Raw genomic sequence first — 26,334 nt, 5'->3', positions numbered from 1 at the left:
GGACGAGGTGCAAGATTAGTTCCGTAACAGACTCCTATCGCTCTCATTTTCCTGGATTTCTCAGAACTCCAGACCCTTTCGCCTGAATCAGGGTTATTTTTAAACCGGTCTGTGGGGGTAGAGGTCCAGGGGGTTAGTGTCAAATAAATATATCCTGGGCACCCGGCCAGGGTGTGTACAATTGCCCCCCCCCTTCTCACTGCAATCGTCCCATTCCACGGGTGTGCCAGTTAACCATGTGGTGACTCATACATGCAGCTGTCTGTGTGTTTGTGTGTTATAACAGCTGTTACGATGTTTACCATTTGTTTTTCTTTTACACAGATACAGTAAACATATTTGTGTTGACACACACAAACACACTACAGGTTCTCTTTCTCCTGCCCAGAGCCTCCAAGGCGGCTTCATTTGATCCTCCCTTTATTGCTTTCCCACATTATCTCTCTGCCTCGACAGTCTCTCCCTGAGGGGCAATCACTGGTGACGGACGGTATGAAAGACAACTCAAGGTAAACAAGTCTCCAACTGCAGAGCCTGATACTGCTTTACTGCCTCGTCTCAGAGAGATGAGAGAGAGGTACAGTAAACCGGGTATATCTTTAGTCACCTAATTTGAAAGGACCCAAATAGCCACCACAGCGGAAATGACCCCTACCTCCCACTGTCACACTCTAAACATGGTTCCATTACCTACTACTATAATCACAGTCAGTGTCCGTGACCAATTTAGATGGTCACAAAAAAGGTTCCAAAGGTGTGTCAGATACATATGGTTAGCAGATATTAATGCGAGTGTAGCAAAATGCTTGTGCTTCTAGTTCCGACAGTGCAATAATATCTAACAATTCAACAATTCCCCAGCAACTACCTAATGCACACAAATCTAAAGGGGTTAATGAGAATATGTACATATAAGTATATGGATGAGCGATGGCTGAGCGGCATAGGCAAGGTGCAATAGATGGTATAAAATACAGTATATACATGCGATATGAGTTTAATAATGTTTACATAAGTGGCATTATTTAGAGTGGCATTGTATAAAGTGACTAGTGATCCATTTATTAAAGTGGCCAGTGATTGGGTCACAATGTAGGCAGCAGCCTCTCTGAGTTAGTGATTGCTGTTTAGCAGTCTGATGGCCTTGAGATGGAAGTGTTTTTTTTTTAGTCTCTCGGTCCCAGCTTTGATGCACCTGTACTGACCTCGCCTTCTGGATGATAGCGGTGTGAACAAGCTGTGGCTCGGGTGGTTGTTGTCCTTGATGATCTTTTTGGCCTTCCTGTGACATCGGGTGCTTTAGGTGTTATGGAGGGCAGGTAGATTGCCCCCGGTGATGCGTTGTGCAGACCGCACCACCCTCTGGAGAGCCTTGCGGTTGAGGGCGGTGCAGTTGCCGTACCAGGCTGTGATACAGCCCGACAGAATGCTCTCGATTGTGCATCTGTAAAAGTTTGTCAGGGTTTTTGGGTGACAAGCCAAATTTCTTCAGCCTCCTGAGGTTGAAGAGGCGCTGTTGCGCTGCCTTCACCACATTGTCTGTGTGGGTGGACCATTTCAATTTGTCTGTGATGTGTACGGCGAAAGAACTTCAAACTTTCCACTTTCTCCACTGCTGTCCCTTCGATGTGGCTAGGGGGGTGCTCCCTCTGCTGTTTCCTGAAGTCCACGATCATCTCCTTTGTTTTGTTGACATTTAGTGTGAGGTTATTTTCCTGACACCGCACTCCGAGTGCCCTCACCTCCTCCCTGTAGGCTGTCTCGTCGTTGTTGGTAATCAAGCCCACTAGTGTTGTGTCGTCTGCTAACTTGATGATTGAGTTGGAGGCGTGCATGGCCACGCAGTCGTGGGTGAGCAGGGAGTACAGGAGGGGGCTGAGCACGCACCCTTGTGGGGCCCCAGTGTTGAGGGTCAGCGAAGTGGAGGTGTTGTTTCCTACCTTCACCACCTGGGGGCATGGTTGAGACCCAGGGCCTCCAGCTTGATGATGAACTTGGAGGGTACTATGGTGTTGAATGCTGAGCTGTAGTCAATGAACAGCATTCTTCCATAGGTATTCCTTTTGTCCAGATGGGATAGGTCTCATCTAACCAGCACCCCCCCCCCACCACCACCACCACAATGAACTACACATCTCACATAGTTTGTCCCATTTCGTCTTTCCCTTTTCTCAGTCGGGACACTTCTGAGGTGCTAATGGAGTCGTAATGGAGAGACTGACTGCGCTCTGAGGAACATGTATCGGACAATCAGGTCAGTGATTGCATTGAGGCAACCATTCACACACAATACCTTTTTAATTATGTTCTTTTAATTAACCACTGAGCATTATGTCTATGTCCATTTGTCTACCCGCTCGCCTTGGCAGACTAGGCTGAATACGCAGGCATTGTGTTCACTTGGCTTCCGAGGTCCCTGCCTCCTACTATATTTTCCATTCAGTCAAATATTTTTTTTTCTTTTAGATTAGCATGATAATACCCCACGGGGGGAGGATGGTGAGGTACCAGCACAGGGTTTCTAATCATATTAACCGTGTGCACCGCCTGGTATTATTATACTAAATGCACCATCGGTTAAACTAACAGTCTGAATTCCGGCATTATTCTCCAATATCAAAAGGGTAAGAAAGGGGGAAGGAGCGCAATGGCAAATTGTGGGCTATGTCTTGCTCCCTGGTGTCCACACTATTGTTCCATGAATCTTTCCCCAGTGTAATTATGCTATGCTAATACCCTCCCCTTGGTCCCCGGTTATACCTGCAGCAGGGTCGTTCAGCATTGCAGATTAGACTATGCTATGTCACGTTGTAGATGGAGTGAAACTAGAGCAACGATTAAAAAAAATAAAAATAATAATATTGTCCTCCAGTGCCTCCCCTGAAACATGAGCATATCCTGGACTGTTTCTCAGACACTCTCTGTGGCGGTGGGGGTTTGACGGGAAAATCATTGGCTGAGCTTGTTGCCCGGTTTCGGCGTCAGGGTCAGGTGTGGGTCAGACCACCTTGAACTCCTCCGCTGGATTGATTGTGTTGGCCTTGACAGGGTTAGACTGCTGCTCCTCCCCTTGACACGAGGACTTTGTTAAAGCCTGACACAGGCAGCCCAGACAAACCCCCGTCATGGTCTGAGGAGAGCCGGGTGAGGTCAGGGGTCAGGAGTTAAGGTGGAGTTGTGGCTTGACCTGAATACTCTTTGTGGTTATCTGGGGAAGGGGGCCATGTTAGCAGGGAGGTCAAGTCATTTACCCTTATCCACTGTTAAGACGTAGAGAATGGGAATGTGGTGAAGGAATGGCGTGTGACGAGTAGTCACAACATGCCTCGCCCTTTTGCTGGACTGTGTGTGTGTGCTCCTTGTGATTTCACTCTCACTGACCCACAAATAGACAGCTGAGAGGAGGAAGGACAGTTACAGGGTACTCTGTGTGCCTGATGAACATGTTCTTTGTATTCCGTAGATATGCTCATTTCTGTGGTCAGTTTTTTTTAAACATTTTATGTAGAGCTGAAAAACTCCCTTGCTTGTCTTGCATTTTCTCCGAGTAAAGTTGTTTTGACAATGAGATGACATACACAAGAGAGCTCTTGGGTTTAACTTGAACTCAACTGATGATATTTTGATGATCTGTGAGTGGCTATATGTGGCTCACATATGGATGGTTATTCATGCATTTCTAGAGAAAGTGCTCAATTATGTGCACCAAGTTAGTCCCTTTCCAAAGTCTACAATTTAGATGTCTCTCCTCTTCTCAAGTAATCGGAAATATCATCAACATTGTCAAAATCGAAATTCTGGCATTCTCGCCTTAAGTAGTTTGAGGTAGTCCATGAGGTAGTTTGAACCGCAAACCGTTGCTAATATTGACTGTAACAGAAATTAAGGGAGCTTGAAACATACGCTTGAACAGTGACCATTTTGGAGCCCCTGTATTAAACCTTCAAGGGGGGTTGGACAATGGCACCACCCGCAGTGACATGGTGGTCCACAGCTGTAAATGATCCCAATATCTTAATGTTCGAGCCCTGGTCCTGATCCTGCACCCTGGTCCTGATCCGGGATAATGAGCAGCTAAGTCTTCCCGCTTTCGTCTCTGTGATTAATCAAACTGCTGCCAGGTCAGTGGAGGGGACAGGGTTTGGAAGAAATCTGTCCTCTCCAAACCTCTATCCCTTTCCTTCATCGCTTCCTCCGCTTGGCCAGATCTGTGGTTGTTGTCATTTGTGTTATTTTCCTGGTTAATGGAGGTTTTCTGGTTTCTTTGGAGATGTGGTATCTCCTCTTTCACTGTTGAAGATCCATATTCAGAATCAATGCGGAATTGCACATGCTCATGTCAACACGCGTTAACATGTAGGTGTGTGAGCTGCTTGTTTGTCCTTCCAACCATATATGGAAGCTTCTGAAAAGAGTAGAATAAAGTTGCAAATAAAACAAACATCCTGTAAAATGTTTCAGCGGCCAGAGTTGTACATGATTATGTACCAAGTTGTGATTACGAGCAGTGGATTTTGTAACGGTGTTTACATGTTATCTCAGAGTTGAGAGGAAGCCCAGGCTGGACAGTTTTGTTGCCTTCGCTCTGGTGGTGGACTCGTTCATCTCTACTGATGTTACCCAATAAGAAAATATTATGCTGGCATCGTTATCTAAAAGCCCCTTTTCCTTCCAATTTACATTTCCGTTTTTCCTTTTTTAGGTGTTTAGCTTATGCTGGCTTGCGTATCATACTTTTAGATTGAGGCAAGTTTGTTTTTATTTTTTTAAGGAAAATAAGATTGAGCTCCACATACGATATGGGAAGAGCCTTGAAAGTTTACTGAACCCGACAGATTCTTGCTTACTCCAGATTCCCTTACTCCTGGAAAATATATTTAGAAATTGCATTGACTAGTTGATCGCAGTGCACCAATCAGATAGTACGAGCAGGATCCTAACAGGTGGCTTATTGATCTGTGGTGTTGATTAAACTGTGCAACTTTCCCCTCTTTTCCAAAAGAAAATATAACACATAGCCCTACCCTCTAAAATAAATCTACTGGGCATTTGGGAGCAATTTGAAGTCTAGGACCTTTTAGTGCCTTGGAGTTAATCATGTTTTGCTGTTGAACTTGAAATGGAATTTGGTTTTCACTGCACACAAGCGTTAAATGTGTTATTATTTTGTTTTGTTCTTTCCCAGGCTGTGCTTTGAAATCTGAACGGATCCATTACAGCTCTTACAGATGGCAAGTACCAGCAATCATCGATCAACATTTTGCTACAGACCAAAAAAGAGCAAAACAATAGAATATTGGCCAGAAGCCCATGCATATCACGCAACCCACAAATAGGCTGTTATTGATACACTACAGTTTAGATTTTCTCTCTTGCTGCTCTTGGCCTTTTTCACTCATACTGGGGGCATAGATAAAATAGAACAAAGTACAAATAAACAGAGCTATTATAGAATTTGAGACAATAGCGGAACCAGCGTTAGCATGTGGCTGCCAGCTGGTCATTTTTTTTTTATTTATTTATTTTTTTTGGTCCAGTGGCTTCTTTTTTTAACATGTCTTTACAGGTTGAACTACCTGCTGTATTTTTGGGGAACTAGGTCACTTACACGACCTTGACCATTTGTCTAGAATAGATAAGGTCCTAGTGTTGGATTTAATGGTCTGTAATCATGGCCCCAAAAATGTTCAATCGCAGATGATTTTGATCGACCAAGTTCAGTCTAACTATAAATAGCCACTGCAATGGGAGGGAAAATGCACTTTCTTGAGGCTCTGCTGAATCGACTGGCAGAAGGAATTTTCCAGAACAATGACCAGGTTAATGTATTTACAAAATGTTAATTGTGATTGATGGCCTTCATGTTAAGCAAGGCCTTGTCCTGATTTGGGATTTCTGTAGTGTACGTTTTTGTGGCCAAGGACTTGGATATCCCTCATAAAGTGCTATAATTCACAACATGAACCGTGTACTGCAAGAGCATGGACATGCTCTGGCATCATTTAAAAAATTTGACCTAAATCTAGGTGTCAGCCTATCCAGAGGAACAAAATCACTTACTAAACCAACAGGTTGTTATTTTTCATTGTTTGAAAGATCTCTTTGCCATATTGTCAGAGAGTGGAGAATTCAAAGAGAATTTCTAAGCTCTCTCAAATCGCTCTGTGCTGAAAGGGGAACTGGCCAAGTGAAGCCTAATTCTCTTTAAGCAGATTGCCAGAACAGATTGTGTTCTGAGTTGCCCTGTGATTTGGCCATCTCCAACTCTCTCTAGGATTTGTCAACAGATTTTATTCATAATCTGCCCATTATCAATGTAAACTAAGTGCAATTTTGTTAACTTCCCTTTCTCTGAATAGAGAAGAACCTGGAAAGAAACTTGTCCTCTTCTGCTTCGTTAGTCAATGGAATTTCTCTTCTGACATCTTAAGCACAGGACATTTTAAATGTCTCTTTTTTTTTTCGCTGCTTGGGTCTTTCCTTTACTTCAATAATCATTGTTTGCCTTCCACTATAAACCTGGCTATATTATTAAGAGGGGTATCGAACATACGAATCCTGCCCACGGGTGGTTTGTGTGTGTGTATGTATGTATGTGTGTGTGTGTGTGTGTGTATGTATATATATCTGTGTGTGTGTGTGTATGTATGTGTGTGTGTATATATGTATGTATATTTATTTATTTATTTATTTATTTATTTATTTATTTATTTATTGCTAAAAAAAATAAAGAGAACACTTAAACAACACAGTGTAACTCCAAGTCAATCACACTTCTGTGAAATCAAACTGTCCACTTAGGAAGCAACACTGATTGACAATACATTTCACATGCTGTTGTGCAAATGGAATAGACAACAGGTGGAAATTATAGACAATAAGCAAGACACCCCCAATAAATTAGTGGTTCTGCAGGTGGAGACCACAGACCACTTCTCAGTTCCTATGCTTCCTGGCTGATGTTTTGGTCACTTTTGAATGCTGGCGGTGCTTTCACTCTAGTGGTAGCATGAGACGGAGTCTACAACCCACACAAGTGGCTCAGGTAGTGCAGCTCATCCAGGATGGCACATCAATCCGAGCTGTGGCAAGAAGGTTTGCTGTGTCTGTCAGCGTAGTGTCCAGAGCATGGAGGCGCTACCAGGAGACAGGCCAGTACATCAGGAGACGTGGAGGAGGCTGTAGGAGGGCAACAACCCAGCAGCAGGACCGCTACCTCCGCCTTTGTGCAAGGAGGAGCAGGAGGAGCACTGCCAGAGCCCTGCAAAATGACCTCCAGCAGGCCACAAATGTGCATGTGTTTGCTCAAACGGTCAGAAACAGACTCCATGAGGGTGGTATGAGGGCCCGACGTCCACAGGTGGGGGTTGTGCTTACAGCCCAACACCGTGCAGGACGTTTGGCATTTGCCAGAGAACACCAAGATTGGCAAATTCGCCACTGGCGTCCTGTGCTCTTCACAGATGAAAGCAGGTTCACACTGAGCACGTGACAGACGTGACAGAGTCTGGAGACGCCGTGGAGAACGTTCTGCTGCCTGCAACATCCTCCAGCATGACCAGTTTGGCGGTGGGTCAGTCATGGTGTGGGGTGGCATTTCTTTGGGGGGCCGCACAGCCCTCCATGTGCTCACCAGAGGTAGCCTGACTGCCATTAGGTACCGAGATGAGATCCTCAGACCCCCTGTGAGACCATATGCTGGTGCAGTTGGCCCTGGGTTCCTCCTAATGCAAGACAATGCTAGACCTCATGTGGCTGGAGTGTGTCAGCAGTTCCTGCAAGAGGAAGGCATTGATGCTATGGACTGGCCCGCCCGTTCCCCAGACCTGAATCCAATTGAGCACATCTGGGACATCATGTCTCGCTCCATCCACCAACGCCACGTTGCACCACAGACTGTCCAGGAGTTGGCGGATGCTTTAGTCCAGGTCTGGGAGGAGATCCCTCAGGAGACCATCCGCCACCTCATCAGGAGCATGCCCAGGCGTTGTAGGGAGGTCATACAGGCACGTGGAGGCCACACACACTACTGAGCCTCATTTTGACTTGTTTTAAGGACATTACATCAAAGTTGGATCAGCCTGTAGTGTGGTTTTCCACTTTAATTTTGAGTGTGACTCCAACTCCAGACCTCCATGGGTTGATAAATTGGATTTCCATTGATTTTATTTTTGTGTGATTTTGTTGTCAGCACATTCAACTATGTAAAGAAAAAAGTATTTAATAAGATTATTTCATTCATTCAGATCTAGGATGTGTTATTTTAGTGTTCCCTTAATTTTTTGAGAATATATATATATATATATATATATATATATATATATATATTAAATGACTTAAACCAACTGTGTAGAAATGATAATAGATCTTCATTCATAAAGTTTCTTGACTGTCCAGTTCTTATATTATTGACCTGCTGCATGTTGTTTTTAAGAAGTAGTCCACTTGTTAATATAATTGTCGGTGTTCTAAAGGAACTTTGGGAACCCTACTTCATAATATATTAATTGATGCATGACAGAGGGATTTGATTGATGTGACATGCAGGACCTCCGAGGTGTGAAGATCTTCATTTACACTAAAAGGCCGAATTTTAAAATTTTTATTTTTTTATTAAAATGACCAAATGGAGCAGATGGTCTAGCCAAGAAATAGATAATTACATATGGTGAATGTCTAACTGTAAGTCAATCTTGATTTTGCCCCTGTTTTTAAATAATTATTATTTTGGTTTTTGTTTAGATTGTGGATGTCTTCACTCGGGGTGGCGATCCTAACCAGCTAATGCCAATCATCTATCCGTGTCAGCTGGCTGAATCTTTGCAGTCATATTTGTCGAAAGTTTAAGGTAAGGCTGCCGTGAATTTTAATTACAATGGGATGAATGTTGATTGGGAGTTGTAGCTCTGGCTATGAACGTTCTTCTTACTGTTTGGTCTTTAATAATTCTGGATAAGAGTGGTTTGATAGGATGGGGGCAAGGTTTGCTGGCTGGAGGCACCCAGTGACAGATTGATAAATGGAAGCAGTGTGAAAGGATATTAAGCCACTTTTTTAATTCCTGTAATTACCTATATTATTCATTAGATTTTATAAAATATTTTAATCAATCTGCAGAGCTGAGTAATTTTCATGGGCAAATGTAGGGGGTAACTCCTCTTCATAACTTTGAAATGTCCTTGCTTTTTGTAGAAGTAGATTAGACATATATTATCATGTTATGTGTTTATTAGCATGACAATAGCAGATTGAGGAATAGGCCGTGATGGAAAGTGGCTTAAATTGCGTTATGGCCAACCCGCCAGTCATGCGGGTATTGAAAAAAACAACTGCATACATTCCCCTAGTGACTGTAGCCTAGATGAAGAGGCATCCTGTCTAGTCTGACAGTCCCTGGCGACCATGACCATGGACAGTAGAGGACAGGGCCAAGGTGTGCTGGTGACAGGCCATCTCACGGGATGGGTCTAAACAGATGGTTGGCCAGATGCAATCTAACTGTGACCTTGGACCAATCTGAGGGTAGAACCAGTGCAAATGTCTAAAAAAACATGTCCATAATATCAGTCTAAGTGTACTTTGTTATTGTTTGGTGTCTGTTAGTGAGTGATTTACATTTATTTTACATTTTGAGGACATACAGGTATAATTATAGCAATTTCTGCACATATGCAGTCTTTGGGGAGTGTGTCCTTCTATTGTTTAAACAGCAGCTTCTCTCTTCTCAATAATTCCCGTCTCACCTGCCACTTGACCATCCAGGGCTCTCAGAGGAGATGCCCAACCCTGGCCCAATTCAAACAGCCAGATCCAGAAACCGAGTGAGAGGAGCCTGGGGAATGACTGCCACATCAGCCCAACACTCGCCAGCCCTGTAGAGGGATTTAAGAGCAGTGAAGGGAGGGGCAGGACAAGAGCTGGATGTGGGATTGGGGACCGGGGGTGAGGTTAGAGGTGTCGGGCGTATAATTGGGGTGAGGAGATCTCGGGGTAGATAGAGAGAAGCTTTATTAAGTCAGTTGAACTCGGATGTGGCCCGTCCACCTTGCTTTCCCACACACCCACACATACAGGCCAATCTTCCATTTCCACAAGAGACTCTGTTCAACAAAGACATAGATGGCAAACTCCTCAGGCTCCTTTCAATCAGAGAAAAGACAAAGACCTTATTAATCTACAAATGCTAGTGGGAAAGCTATCTATGGTCCTGTGTCCAAATGGTTGACACAGTTCCAGTTGAAAACATATGCTTCTGTCAGATAGTTATGTTTTAAGGACTGATTAGTTAATATGCAAGTGTGTTGAGTAGTTTCAGGGCTTTTGTATTTGTTTCAAAGCCAGTTTGACGCGACACTTTTTCAGTGATGTCGTCAGTTGGAGAAATGTGTTTTTATGTTCTTTAAACAGTAAATGCTAAATTGTTAATGCTTGGTCATTGAAGTCTCCCCTTCGCTCAGGCTCTTATTCTGCTATGCCCTGTAGAGGCTTGTTTTTCAAAGCCACTGTGAAGGAGAGGGACATTGACAGCCTGGACACAGCTCTCTTTTCCTGAGAAAATAGTTTTAGACTCTGAGCAGCAAAACAAGAGAAAGTTGATGCGGAGAGGTCACGGGCAGAATTAGCTGCCTCCCTCAGTTCCTCCCAATACAAATTGGTTTCCGAGGAACTCAAGAAAGAGGCTGGCTCCTTGTTCTCTGCTTCCTTAGTAGCTTGTTAATCCCCAGCTCTGTCCGGAGGGGAAATGCTTGCGCACACACTACCCCCCAAAAACGACCCCCTGTCCTCCTACCCAATCCTACAGGGACTTGCTAATCCTTTGCCTGGTCATGGTGTGGAGATTGCTGGCTTTTCAAAGCCCGTCTCTGGCCAGACTTCAAAGTCACAGCGATACAAGGCTTGAGAAAGTGGGCTTGGTGAATGAGGTCCGCTGCGAGCAAACCTGCTCTGAGGGTCACCTCAAACGTTACCTATGCACTTTCCCCAAGGAAACACTGAGAAGTTCAGTCTCGAGGGGATGGCTTTCTTGATTGGGGTACTGGGTGGGGGATAGCTGGTTTGTCAGAAGTGTGTGGAGGCCCTCTCTGGCCATAATTTGTGAAACCTGACAGAAGGATTGCAGGGCTGTGAAGCTATTTTTCCCAATTTGAAGAGCTGCTGCCAAATTGAAAGGTACCATTTCAAGTGAAATATAGGGAAAAAAAGAAATACATGGAAAACCCTTCTCTCCCTTCCGTTTAAGTCTTTTTAATTCTTGAACTGACAAACTCCTAATTCTGAATATGGGCATTTTGATTGATCCTCATCATTTATAGTGATGATGATGATAACTTGTGCCAATCTTGCCAGATTATGTTCATTGAGCTGTCATAACAAGTCTATGTATGTATAGGATGCATCGTGAGTCAGGATTTTGGCTCTGGATGTATTCATTGTGAGACATCTCACTGTTTATAATTTTACAGCTCCTTTGCCAAGATTCACTCCAATTACTACCATGTACATTCATTTTGGGTCCTCATACCCAGTTAGATTCTCGGATAACAATTTTCTTGATTGGAGCAGCAAGGATTCATGCCAGCTTAGTAAGATTTTCAGGGTCATTGCACTTACTATTTTTTTGTGATAAACAATAGTTTACTGTCTTAACAAGCCTGTGATAATAATTTTGTTAGTATGCATTTTCTCCGAGTTTTCTGTTCAGCATCTGTCGCCCTTTCTTAGAAATGATTTAACACAATACCATACTTGTTATTTCAATTGTAACGACTAATCTTGTGGGCTTCAAATTCAAAGCATTTAAGTACAAATGTTTGTACCCATGTGCTTGTTAGTCCGACCAAGTGGAAATCCAGTTTTCAAAAATATTTGCCCTCGTTTTGTCATCCTCTTGAGTTATTTGTCTCGTTACCTAAATGTAATCAGAAGTCTTTGGTTCTTGGACGGTTTGCTCTGCCGGGGCGGCAGGGTAGCCTAGTGGTTAGAGCATTGGGCTAGTAACCGAAATGTTGCAAGTTCAAATCCCCAAGCTGACAAGGTACAATTCTGTCATTCTGCTTTGAACAAGGCAGTTAACCCCCTAAATAAAGGTAAAATAAAATGTAGACCCTTGATTAGAATAAAGGAATGATTACAGTGAAGGACTCCTTACTCCTGATAACTTGCCTGCTCGCTTGTTTAACGAATGCAGTGTGCCCGTGCAACCTGGCAATTAGCTTCAGTGAACTCCCCCAGCTCCAGATGATGCTTTTTGCCTTCCCGACCAGGAAAGTGCCTTCCCGACCAGGAAAGTGCTGTGATGTGTGGCAAGTGGGATTCAGCCCTAAAGCTCTGAGACAGCTTTGCCCACGGCTAACCGAGTGTAAGAGGTCAGCAAGGTTTAGTAGAATAATGAGGAGGTTCTGTTAACTACGGATACATTAGTAGATGTGATTTTTGCAATTCATTGCGCTTATTCAATTAGCAAACCCTAGCCTATTATTTAGTGCAGATCTTTCTCTACAGATTGATTTACATACCTTTTCCCTCCTTTGTTATGTGATAAAAATACTTGATTTCTACAGTGGTTCGTCCTTTAAAAGTTTCAGTGTACTGCAGCACAGCTTGCATGGTGCCGCAGAATTCTATGGCACGTTATTTAAGTATCAGCCATTGTAAACATTAATGCTAGTTAGTGCTAGTTTGACCACCAGAGGGCATCTTTGAGAATAATTTGATAGCCTTCAGTAGTGGCTGTACTAGATAATTTAAAACCTTTTTTTGTAAGAACATAGTATATGGGACTGATTTTAAGAAATGTTGCTTAATTCATTTGATTAATATTATGGTGTTTCTATTCCAAGAAAAACCCTCTGGGTTTCTGTTAGGATGGAACGGAAAATATGGCGCTGTACAATGTGACGGTCGGGAGTAGGCTACAGTATTGGGCTATTTAGCTAAAGAATCTCTGTGTCGTGCGGGCACGCGGGAGACCGGGGTTCACTTCCCTGATGGGGAGGAAGGAGTTGGCTGTCCTTGTAAATAATAATTTGTTCTTAACTGACTTGCCTAGTTAAATAAAGGTTACACTAAGGGTGTAGAAATATTATGCTCTAATTGTAGTCTAAACAATACCCAAATGGAGATTCAGTGAAAATAATCTCATTCATTTATCAAGACCAGTTCGATTTTATTACACAGTATGCCTACACATTGATAGGCTATATACATTTTGTTTTTAAGAAAATGCACTGAAACCAAAATACCTTTTTTAAGTTTTGGTGATCCTCTCAGCTCCGGCTCATTTTCAAGTTGTGGTTGCGGTCCTAACCCTGGACCGGGTAGCACCATAGAAAGAAGCTGGCTTGATGAAAACAAAGTCCATTTCGTCTGTTCTTTTTGGTCGCAATGTCATTTTTTTGTTTTTGAATGGTAACTGTGTTAAGGAGGGAGTTTGGTGCGGTGTGAGGTGTACTTGAAACGTGTGACTTTCACACCTACAGTAGCCGGGCTATAAAGTGTCTTTTGTCCTGCTAATCGGGCTACAAGTGTTTGAAAACCTGTTTTCAAAATGCCACCAGCTGTCCATCACTACTGTAAATAAAAACACAGCATCTTGTTTACATTCTTTATTGTAACCACAATGTTACAAATGATTTGTAACTACCTTTCCAATTAATTTTAGAGTTTGGGATTTACAAATGTGTGCTTCTCACGACATTTTTCGTTAAATCCAGTTTAGATTTAATTAGAACTTTTGAGTGACGCCTTTAGTGAGCGGTCTAATGCTTTAATATTTAATAATATCTGCCCTCCCAATTCATATCTAAGAGGCATTTTTCACGCGTGCACTGGCACTAAGAACAGCGGGAACGTTTCCCTAGTCAGCGCCATTATTAGTGCAATGCCCCTTAAAGTGTTGCTCTTTGCTACCCTGTGCTACCTCCTCCCTTCCCCATGGGCTAGGTCCGTCTTCTGTGCGCGGCTCTGGGGCCCATCCCGTGCCCCCTGCCCTCGTGCCTTGAACCTCACTTGCACACCGCTATTTCAGTAGATACAGCTGGAGATCTGTAAGCCAATCGCATTGTGCGCCACTCGGGAGCCATGACCAATATATATTGTCCTGTTAATAATATATCTGTGAGAATATCCAAGGGGCTTTTATATAATTTGTAATAATAATCTCTCTGTTTTGATTATTTTGTTTTCAAATAACGTAAAATGAGCGAGGACAAAGGCCATTCTTGAACATGGGGTGAGACATTGTTACTAATTTGTAAATAAAGCCAGTTTGTTATTTAGAATTATTTATTTCTGTTTTGAGAGGGAGAGAAACCAAAAACCTGCTGTCAACTCATGGGTCTCCCAGTCGAGGTCGGCACGTGTATTGAACCAGCATCTTTAGCAACACAGCTTGCACTGCGATTCAGTGTCTTAGACCACTGCGCCATTCAAGTGCTGTACAATGAGACCAGTCAGGAGTAGGCTACAGTAATAGAGACATAGGATCGCCTTGGGACCCAAAAGCATAATCCCTGATCTAACTCCCCCTTGCGCTGGTCTGGAGCAATGAAGGAGTGACGCAGGGTACCGTACTAAACCACAAATTACCTCTAAAGTCCCGCAGCATAATCTCAAAACTTTTAATGGAGCAACCACTGTAGGTCAGCTTTGAAATTTCAGAAATATGACTTGAAACTTCTCAATCAAATCAAAATGTATTTGTCACATGCGCTGAATACTGAACAGGTTACCGTGGTCACCTTACCGTGACATGCTTACTTACGAGCCATTAACTAAGAAAATATTTGCTAAAAAATAATCAAACTAAAGTTAAAAAAAAGTTACAGGGTACCGAGTCAAAGTGCGGGGGTACAGGTTAGTCGATTTAATTGAGTTAATATGTAGGTAGGGGTAAAGTGACTATGCATTGATAATATACAGCGACTAGAGTTACTGTGTTGTGTATCAGGGCTCTACTCTTACCTTTTTAATGGAGCACGTGTGCACCTAAGTTGAAAAATGTAGGAGCACATACATTTTAGGAGAACAATGTAAGACGTTCATGAATCTGCACTCTGTGTTTTCTCAGTGGCCCTCAAGGGCTGCGCTATAGTGAAGTGCAATAATTTTCATCTGGGTCATTTTTTCTTCTTCTAGGCGCACTGGCGCTCCTAAATAGAAATTCCAGGTCGCACACAAATATTTAGGCACATATGCGTGTAAAATGGTCGCACTGTAGAGCCCTGTGTTTTGGAGCATATTCTGTCCAGCGTCCACAAAAACAGTGCCTACCCTTTGCAGGGAGCTGGAGAGACGGCGTGTATTGATCTGGCCATGAGACGGATGGTTTATGTGAAAGATTGATACTGTAAGCAGCAATGGACTTGGAGCTGTCTCCATAATGTGGAAGAACCAGTCTGATCAGTGAAATTGACAGTGGAGCAGGGCTTGGAGATTTACAGTGGCAGGTTGTTTTCCACTGAGCTGGTTTGTTTTTCCTCCTCCTTTATTCCTTCTTTATCTGTCAAGGGACTTCTGGGTTATTACAATGTGAAGACTGTTGGTATTTTCAGTAGATCACAAAACCCCCAATCAGAATTTCTCTTGGAAATTACATGGTGGAGTTGGATGGTTTTGTCCAGTGAAGCATTTGTTAGCGTTGAGGGGGATGTTTACTGGTAGTGGTATCATGCTGTGACTGCTGCAGCAGTCTACAAGTTCTATCTCATTGACTCTCCAATTTAATATAATTGATGTTTATAAATTCCCTAGGTACAGCATTACAGGGATTGCTGTATTAATTGCCAACGTATGTCTTCTAAATAGGTAATTGCAAGCCGTTTGCTGGAATATAAATGCACTCTGCTTGTGTTTTATGGAGTTTATTTATATGGAAGTACTACAGGCCCATTTCATTAATAAATACAGGCAATAAAATAGTTGCTTTCCCTTACTTGACCTCTCGCCATATTTGTTCGACTCCTCCCGTTCAGTTCCATTAGTACGTGGCTGTGCATTTCAAGGACATTTCCTATTTCCGTGTTTATAATGCATGTCGTTATCTTAACTTTTCTACCGAACCACAACCTTGCATTTTTGCAGCCAATTGAGTTTGTAGTGCAATCTGGAGCTTCCCGTTCTTATCGCAAGCCTTCCCTCCCCCACTGCCATTTGTCTGTCCCATGATGAATGACCTCTCTATGGATGGCGACACCGGTGGATTGGACATGGTCACTAAACCTCTTGATCCGGAGTCCCCTCCCCATACTCAATATTATCGACTTGCTCATAGCCCTAGCTCCCTATGTGGGTGGGCGACATTATCTTCCACCAGGGCCCTCGTCTCTTCCTGCATTCAATATCCAATTTCTTCCAGATCATGTACAGTGCCTATAGAGGTCTACACCCCCTTGAAGATTTTTCACCTTTTGTTCCATTACAAAGTGGGATTGAAATAGATTGAACTGTTCTTTTTTTGTCAATGATCTACACAATACTCCATAATGTCTAATTAATAAAAATTCTATCACAAAAAAATTGTCGTTGCATAAGTATTCACCCCCTTTGTTTAGGTAAGCCTAAAATGAGTTGAGAAGTAAAATTTGTCTTAACAAATCACATAAGTTAGATGTTGTATGTATGGTGGACAGATCATATAAGGTCCCACAGTCAGGTATTGAGTTTCAAGCACAGATTCAAGTACAAAGACCACAGAGCTTTCCGAAATCCTCTTAGAGAAGGGCAGTGATTGTTACATGGGTAACTATAACAAATCAGACAGTGAATATATATTTAAGCATGGTGAAGTTAATAATTATGCTGTGGGTGATGTATTAAACCACCCAGACATGTCAAAAATCAAATCAAATCAAATGTATTTATAAAGCCCTTCTTACATCAGCTGATATCTCAGTGCTGTACAGAAACCCAGCCTAAAACCCCAAACAGCAAGTAATGCAGGTGTAGAAGCACGGTGGCTAGGAAAAACTCCCTAGAAAGGCCAGAACCTAGGAAGAAACCTAGAGAGGAACCAGCATATGAGGGGTGGCCAGTCCTCTTCTGGCTGTGCCGGGTGGAGATTATAACAGAACATGGCAAAGATGTTCATAGATGACCAGCAGGGTCAAATAATAATAATCACAGTGGTTGTTGAGGGTGCAACAGGTCAGCACCTCAGGAGTAAATGTCAGTTGACTTTTCATAGCTGATCATTCAGAGTATCTCTACCGCTCCTGCTGTCTCTAGAGAGTTGAAAACAGCAGGTCTGGGACAGGTAGCACGTCTGGTGAACAGGTCAGGGTTCCATAGCCGCAGGCAGAACAGTTGAAACTGGAGCAGCAGCATGGCCAGGTGGACTGGGGACAGCAAGGAGTCATCAGGCCAGGTAGTCCTGAGGCATGGTCCTAATGCAGTTGTCCTTCTGAACTGAGCTGCATGACAAGAACAAAACTGCTTGGGGATGTCACCATGAAGCCATTGGTGATTTTAATGGCTGTGATTGGAGAACTGAGGATGGATCAACAACATTGTAGTGACTCCACATAACCTAAATGACAGAGTGAAAAGAAGAATACAAATATACAGAATGCAAAGGAATGTACTTTTTGGCCTAAATGCAAAGCCTTATGTTTAGGACAAATCCAACACATCACTGAGTAACTGCCTCCTTTTTTTCAAGCATGGTGGTGGCTGCATCATGGTCTGGGTATGCATGACATCGGCAAAGACTGGGGAGTTTTTCAGGATGAAAAACAGGATGGAGCTAAGCACAGGCAAAATCCTAGAGTTAAACCTGCACCAGACACTGGGAGAGGAATTCACCTTTCAGCAGGACAATAACCTAAAACACAAATCCAAATCTACCCTGGAGTTGCTTACCAAGAAGACAGTGAATGTTCCTGAGCTGCCAAGTTACAGTTTTGACTTAAATCTGCTTGAAAATCTGACAAGACTTGAAAATTGCTGTCTAGCCATGATCCTCAACACCTTGACAGAGCTTGAAGACTTTTGAAAATAATAATGGGCAAATATTGCACAATACAGATGTGCAAAGCTGTTATGATACTTACCCAAGAAGACTCACAGCTGTAATCGCTGCAAAAGGTGTTTCTAACATGTATTGACTTGGGGGTGGATACTTATTTTATCAAAATATATTCGTGTTTTCTTTTTCATTAATCTTTAAAAAAAAAATTATAAAAAAAAATTATCCACTTTGACATTAGAGTATTTTGTGTAGATCGTTGACAATTACATCAATGTTAATCCCACTTTGTAACACAAAACGTTAAGAAATTCAAGGAGGGTGTAGACTTTCTACAGGCACTGTACACTGTGTACCTACCGCTGCCACCATGCTCTACCGGCACCCTCCTTCCATATCTGCCAGGTCAAGCCTGAGAGATGGGTTAAGCTCCTTCCTTTCAAGCACCTGTGTGACACAGGGGGAGAGATGGGATGAGGGCAGACTGATGAGACAAGGACAAGGAGGGCAGATGAAGAGGTGGAGGGAAAAGGAGATTACTTAGGGCAGACCAGGGGGGCGAGGGAGGTGGTAGATTCCATGTACTTTGTGATGGGTATTAGGATGGAGCAACCTGCAACCCCCTCCACACACACACACACACACACACACACACACACACACACACACACACACACACACACACACACACACACAGCCTTGCTCTCTGTCAGCCTATCTCTATCAATCTGTTCATCCTGTTGGTGGTTATTTTCAATCACCTGCTCCCGTGGCTATGCTAGCCCTTTCTTCCACTCCATTATTTATTCCCATCTTCTCTTCCTTTCTTTTCTCCTTCCTTATCTCCACTCTCTCCAGATTTTTCAATATGCCTGTGATTGGTTCACTGATGCGGTGTGCTCTCCAATCTCATCCCTATTCATAGTCTTCTGAACACATCTCTTTCCCCTGCCCCCTTCCCTCTGCATCCCTCCAACAGTCTCTCCACTTTCCACTTCTTATGTCTTTGTTTAAGACATTTTGTTTGGCTTTATAGTCACTTTTACTTATTCGATTGACTTCCCTCCAGTAGCTCGTTGACATTGCATCACCAGCAAAAGGCTTTGTAAGCTATTTAGCACCAGCCACAGTGTACCGTTCACTCTCCATAATTACTGCTGAAACAAGCAGCTCGGAAGTTATGCTGCCTTCTGACAATCTCCCAGCCTTTATCACCCACCGCTAAGGCTTTCTCTCACCGAGTGGCTGCCATGATTACCTTGCAGATCAGAGTATGTAAGTGAGGTACAGTATGTAAGCAGGGTTTTTCACACTTCTGAAGGAAATCACTTCCAAAATGGCACCATACCTAAGGTCCTCCAAATAAAAGGGTTTCAATTGCAGAAAGCTCAAAACTACCAAACCACGATCTGGGTTTCCATGGAGATTCTCCACTCTCTGTGCTCTAAGTAGAGAACTTCAATTCCATTACTCTCAGATTGCCCTGTCAAGCACACTTTTGCAGAGGTTTTGTTCGGTCTTTCACTCCTGGCCTCCTACAGCGCATGGGGCTATATAACATGGGATCAAGCTGTCAAGAATTGACCATTGGGCAGAGCAGGTAGATGGGGGACACTTTCCCCAAGGTTAGGTGATTCCCTGTAATGATCGCCTGCCTTTTTGTCTGAGAAATGTCTCTTGTGCTTATTCCATAGAATGGGTATTGGCATTTATTTACTGTATGTGAGAAACGTCACATTCTTTCGTTGCAGCCCTACCCAGAACTGCATCCCAAGGGATTAAGGGAAAAAACATACAAAGCTGTTTAGCTTAGACCAGCGAAACAATTAGCCACAGCCATTCTTCAGTCTATATGGCTTTGTGGCCACTGTCTGTGCTTCAGTGTGCCGTGAAATAGCTGTTCTAGATCGGTCGGTGCATGTGTGGGTGCCTGCATCCAGCTGTTGAATGGGTGGAACTCATTGAACAACTAAAAAGAAAAGAGGATGGAACTGCTGGTGGAGAACGCCCAACAACAGCATGTGGGAACAGGTGTCACTACCTGCTTGCAGGCACCTGCCCTGGGGTGGAGGAGACCAACCAGTTCTCAGAAAAACTAGCTAAATGATGACACCAACACAACGATGTGTGTGAGACTGAGTTCCCTCCTCTCAATGTTTTGCCCTTCCCAGTGTGTCTTAGAGAGGTTGAAGAGGTTGAGAAATCGATAACACTTGTCTACTGCGGATGCAGGACTCTTCACACCTCCATCTCAAAACATTGCCACCAACCCTGGCAACAATGCAGTGGTGAACGGTGTAGAGATTGGATCGGGAGAACAGAGCTCAGCTAACAGTGGCATTTCAACCAGGTAATGAATGTTTAAGTGGTTCTGCTACAGATCTCCTGAATTTTTCCTCAATTTCCAGTCGAATGTTTGAATGCACCTTTCACGTGTGAGTTCCAAATATCTCTAACGGTTGCCCCAGCGTGAGTTAAAAAAAATATATAATAATTATGCGCGTGATGTGCACTCAGAATGCAGGTAGTGACACACTGTTCCAAAATGTGATTGTTATGCAACAGGGCAGTTAACCCGCGCTGCCCTCAAACCAAGGTACACTGCCTGCTAATTATCTATGGGCTATGTTTCAATTTCTAATTATTTTCTAAAAGTGTTTATTTTCTAACAACAGTTTGAATTCAGGTGTGTTTCACCCCATTATACAACGGGTGGGTTTAATGCTGATTGGTTAAAAGCGTATTCCAGCCGGTGTCTATTCCACAAGTTACCACCGGTTAAATCTATGATGTTTAAATGGCTATTTACTCTGTTCCATCTGACTGCGCTATCCATTGTCTCATCAGCCCAGGTAGGGAAGTTATAAACTGGATCTTCACTATCAAAAGCATCTAGACATTATCTCACATTTTATTTTAGACTAACATTTAGTTTTCAATATTGGAGATTTGTATAAACCTTTCTGTGCCCCTGAGATTTGCAACATTGTTACAATATTCAAATTCGGTCTCCAACTGTCCCATAGTAATGAACGTGTAGGGGTCGGGAGTCAGGACGAGAGAGAGAGGCAGGCAGTGTTTCTCAGCCAGTCGAAATCATGAATCAGCTGGCATCATTTTTATGGATATATACAAAGAAATGTCAATTGAAAAAAGGTAAGCCAAACGAAGTGCAGCTAGTTTGCAGTCTTTCCAGCTTCAGTTTGAAGTTATTGTGTTAGCTGTATTGTTGGCTAGCTCCTCCGAACAACAGTGTCCTAATGAGTAAGCACATTTTCTATGCTAGGCGAAATCGTGTCTCATTAGCTCATTTGTTATGGATGTATCCAAATAAATGTCACTAGAAAACATAAGAACGTTGCCAGCCAGTACGGCAATGGAACATTTAGAACGAACAACTGGGTCATGTCCATAGATACAGAACAAAAAGACTGAACGACTGGGTCGCATCTCTGGCAACCGAACCAATGAACGAACGAACGACCAGCCAGCTTGGGTAGCAACCCTAGATTTGTTTCGGGACTATATGTTGTGGAAGGATAGTTTCAGTATATCATGTTGTCGTTTCTGCTTGATAGAGGTCATGAGCAGATGAGCTCCCACATTTTTCAGCATGTTTTTAAAAATAGATAGATTTAGAGTTAGACAAACTTAGATTTTTTGGGGATGGACATGTACAGGATGCTACCCTAAACGACATAACCTTCACTCCAAATTGAAACTCCAAACCTACAACCTGATTTTGGATGGAATTACTTGGAATGCTTCCTACACTCAAGGATTATTATTCCCAAACTATTCATCAAATGCTCTGGCAAACAAGCAGAGACCTGAAAAACCCATTCAACCTGGAGCTGAGTGAGTAATGCTTAGTCTGAAGCAATTTTTGTACTTTCAAAAGCCAAGAAGAAAAATACATTACAATTATATATATTACTTAATAAGGACTGAATGCTCAGGCTACCAAGCTTTGCTAGGATAAAGAGATACAACTTCAATTAGCACTGACGTGTGAAGCGAGAGGTGTCAAAGTCTTTGAGCCCAACAAATGGCAGGCTACCCCACCCAGATCCAGAGGCCTTGAAACCCCTTCCTACTGTTCAAAGACCATTCACTGGCATTTTCTACAAGAAATCTGCCTCCAGAAATAAAATCTTCTCCCAAGTGGGTGACACCAACTCCCATTGCCTGCTGCACTGCTGCTTGGATTCCACCTGGCGATCTGTTCACCGTCTGCCCTGGCCTGTCTCTCTCCCGGGCTTTCGCTCGCCTCCAGCACACGTGCACTGTTGGGGCGAGTGACTCTGAACTTACAGAGGCTAGCCCCAAGTTGTTAAATATATATATTTTTTTTTATTGTGTATATTGATATTTGCCTTATGACTCCTTCATGCTTTGTTGACTACGAACTTTCTTTACCCAACTGTGGAACAGACTATGTTTGTTCCCACACTCAGCACTCTGATTCTCTATTGGTTACACAGATTATCAGATTATTACCAATCCCACAAGGTTTTACTCCAAACACCCAGAAAAGGCTTCTCTTCTTGATGTTATCCTCACAAATAATCCTGATAGGTATCAGTCTGGTGTTTTCTGTAATGACCTTAGTGATCACTGTTTTACAGCCTGCGTTCATAATGGGGGCTCAGTGAAACGACCTGTCCCAATTTGTCATAGACGCTTGCTAAAAAACTTTAATGAGCAAGCCTTCCTTCATAAACTGGCCTCTGTAAAATGGTATAGAGTCAGCTTGATCCCCCTCTGTCAGGTTCAGCTCCTGGTTTGATCGTGATCTCTCTGTGAGTCTAACCCCAAGAAGTTCAGGAAAACGAGTAAAGACCTGGAGAATAAAACCTCCCCCTCACAGCTGCGCATGTCCCTTAAAGTTGATGATGCGGTTGTTACTGACAAGAAGCACATGGCTGACCTCTTTAATTACCACTTCATTAAGTCAGGATTCCTATTTGACTCAGCCATGCCTCCTTGCCCGTCCAACATTTCCTCATCTCACCCCTTCTAATGCAACTCTCCCCGATGCTTCTCCCTATTTTTTTTTCTCCTGCCTCGCTACAACGTTTCTCCATGCTGCCAGTCACTGAGTCCGAGGTGCTAGAGGAGCTCCTGAAACTTGACCCCAAAAAACCATCTGGGTCAGATGGTTTAGACCCTTTCTTCTTTAAGGTTGCTTCCCCTATCATCGCCAAGCCTTTCTCCGACCTTTTTAACCTCTCTCTCCTTTCTGGGGAGTTTCCCATTGCTTGGAAGGAAGCCACGGTTTGTCCTTTATTAAAGGGTGAGATCAAGCTGATCCTAACTGTTATAGGCCTATTTCTATTTTGCCCTGTTTATCAAAAGTGTTGGAAAAACTTGTAAATAATCAACTGACTGGCTTTCTTGATGTCTATAGTATTCTCTCTGGTATGCAATCTGGTTTCTGCTCAGGTTATGGATGTGTCACTGCAACCTTAAAGGTCCTCAATGATGTCACCATTGCCCTTGATTCTAAGCAATGTTATGCTGCTATTTTTGTTGACTTGGCCAAAGCTTTTGATACGGTTGACCATTCCATTCTTGTTGGCCGGCTAAGGAATATTGGTGTCTCTGAGGGGTCTTTTGGCCTGGTTTGCTAACTACCTCTCTCAAAGAGTGCAGTGTATGAAGTCAGAAAATCTGCTGTCTCAGCCACTGCCTGCCACCAAGGGAGTACCCCCAAGGCACAACCCTAGGCCCCACGCTCTTCTCAATTTACATCAACAACATAGCTCAGGAAGCTCTCTCATCCATTTATATGCAGATGATACTGTCTTATACTCAGCTGGCCCCTCCCCGGATTTTGTGTTAAATGCTCTACAACAAAGCTTTCTTAGTGTCCAAGAAGCTTTCTTTACCCTTAATCTTGTTCTGAACACCACCAAAACAAAGGCCATGTGGTTTGGTAAGAAGAGGGTCCCTCTCCCCACAGGTGTGATTACTACCTCTAAGGGTTTAGAGCTTGGGAGTATGGCTAGACGGTACACTGTCCTTCTCTCAGCAGATATCAAAGCTGCAGGCTAAAGTTAAATCTAGACTTGCTTCCTCTATCTTAATCGTTCCTCCTTCACCCCAGCTGCCAAACTAACCCTGATTCAGATGACCATCCTACCCATGCTAGACTACGGAGACATCATTTATAGATCAGCAGGTAAGGGTGCTCTCGAGCGACTAGATGTTCTTTACCATTCTGCCATCAGATTTGCCACCAATGCTCCTTATAGGACACATCATCACTGCACTCTATACTCCTGTAAACTGGTCATCTCTGTATACCCGTCGCAAGACCCACTGGTTGATGCTTATTTATAAAACCCTCTTAGGCCTCACTCCCCCCTATCTGGGATAAACTCAGCAAAAAAAGAAATGTCCTCTTACTGTCAACTGTGTTTATTTTCAGCAAACTTAACGTGTGTGTGTGTGTGTAAATATTTGTATGAACATAAGATTCAAAAACGGAGACATAAACTGAACAAGTGTGAACATGTGACTAACAGAAATGGAATAATGTGTCCCTGAACAAAGGGGGGGTCAAAAGTAACAGTCAGTATCTGCATTAAGTACTGCAGTGCATCTCCTCCTCATGGACTGCACCATATTTGCCAGTTCTTGCTGTGAGATTTTACCCCACTCTTCCACTAAGGCTGTTCCCGGACATTTCAGGGGAGAATGGCCATAGCCCTCACCCTCCGATCCAACAGTTCCCAGACTTGCTCAATGGGATTGAGATCCGGGCTCTTCGCTGGCCATGGCAGAACACTGACATTCCTGTCTTGCAGGAAATCAAGCACAGAACGAGCAATATGGCTGGTGGCATTGTCATGCTGGAGGGTCATGTCAGAATGAGCAGGAAGGGTACCACATGAGGGAGGAGGATGTCTTCCCTTTAACGCATAGCGTTGAGATTGCCTGCATTGACAACAAGCTCAGTCCGATGATGCTGTGACACACCGCCCCAGACCATGACGGACCTTCCACCTACAAATCGATCCTGCTCCAGAGTACAGGCCTCGGTGTAACACTCATTCCTTGGACGATAAACGCAAATCCGACCATCACCCCTGGTGAGACAAATCCGCGACTCATCAGAGGAGCACTTTTTGCCAGTCCTGTCTAGTCCATCGACAGTGGGTTTGTGCCCGTAGGTGAAGTTGTTGCCGGTGATGTCTGGTGAGGACCTGCCTTACAACAGGCCTACAAGCCCTCAGTCCAGCCTCTCAGACGAACCATCAAACAAGCAAAGCATCAATACAGGATTAAGATTGAATCCTACTACACCGGCTCTGATGCTTGTCGGATGTGGCAGGGCTTGAAAACTATTACGGACTACAAAGGGAAACCGAGATGCGAGCTGCCCAGTGACGTGAGCCTACCAGACGAGCTAAGTGCCTTTTGTGCTTGCTTCGCGACAAGCAACACTGAAGCATGCACAAGAGCACCAGCTGTTCTGGATGACTGTGTGGTAACGCTCTCAGTAGCCGACGTGATCAAAACCTTTTAAACAGGTCAACATTCACAAAGCCGCTGGGCCAGACGGATTACCAGGACATGTACTCAAAGCATGCGTGGACCAACTGTCAATTGTTTTCACTGACATTTTCATCCTCTCCCTGACCGAGTCTGTAATACCTACATGTTTCAAGTAGACCACAATAATCCCTGTGCCCCAGGAAGCGAAGTTAACCGCCCCGTGGCACTCACGTTGGTAGCCATGAAGTGCTTTGAATGGCTGGTCATGGCTCACATCAACAGCATCCTCCTGGACACACTAGACCCACTCCTATTCGCATACCGCCCCAACAGATCCACAGATGACGCAATCTCAATTGCACTCCACACTGCACTTTCTCATTTGGACAAAAGGAACACCTATGTGAGAATGCTGTTCATTGACTACAGCTCAGTGTTCAACACCATAGTGCCCACTAAACACCTCCCTCTGCAACTAGATCCTGGACTTCCTGACGGGCCGCCCCCAAGTAGTAAGGGTAGGCAACAACACATCTCCCATGCTGATCCTCAACACTGAGGCCCCTCAGGGGTGTGTACTTAGTCCCCTCCTGTATTCCCTGTTCACCCACGATTGTGTGGCCAAACACGACTCCAACACCATCATTAAGTTTGCTGACGACACAACAGTGGTAGGTCTGATCACCGACAATGATGAGACCGCTTATAGGGAGGAGGTCAGAGAACTGGCAGTGTGGTGCCAGGACACCAACCTCTCCCTCCAATGTGAGCAAGACAAAGGAGCTGATCGGGGACTACAGGAAAAGGCGGGCTGAACAGGCCCCCATTAACATCGATGGGGCTGTAGTGGAGCGGGTTGAGAGTTTTTC

At 43.7% G+C, this 26,334-nt stretch overlaps 1 protein-coding gene across 7 annotated transcripts in view; it reads left to right on the top strand.

The window, feature by feature from the left end:
- LOC106580978 (semaphorin-6D) overlaps positions 1-26,334 on the top strand; it is a 155,130-nt gene that overhangs the window by 15,818 nt on the left and 112,978 nt on the right. For 5 of the 7 annotated variants that reach the window (XM_014162627.2, XM_014162634.2, XM_014162652.2 and 2 more), the window contains exon 2: positions 8,743-8,848. The exons of 1 other annotated variant lie outside the window; for it this stretch is intronic. The gene's annotated coding sequence lies outside the window, so the exon portion shown is untranslated. Of the gene's footprint in view, positions 1-2,175; positions 2,255-8,742; positions 8,849-26,334 lie in introns of all 7 variants that reach the window. One more of the 7 variants, XM_014162603.2, reaches the window with a different exon arrangement.

The sequence above is a fragment of the Salmo salar genome, chromosome ssa02, assembly GCF_905237065.1.
Source record: "Salmo salar chromosome ssa02, Ssal_v3.1, whole genome shotgun sequence".
NCBI classification, from domain to species: Eukaryota; Metazoa; Chordata; class Actinopteri; order Salmoniformes; family Salmonidae; genus Salmo; species Salmo salar.
The sequence above is the reverse complement of the archived record's forward strand: the minus strand, read 5'-3'. Positions and strand labels throughout refer to the sequence as shown.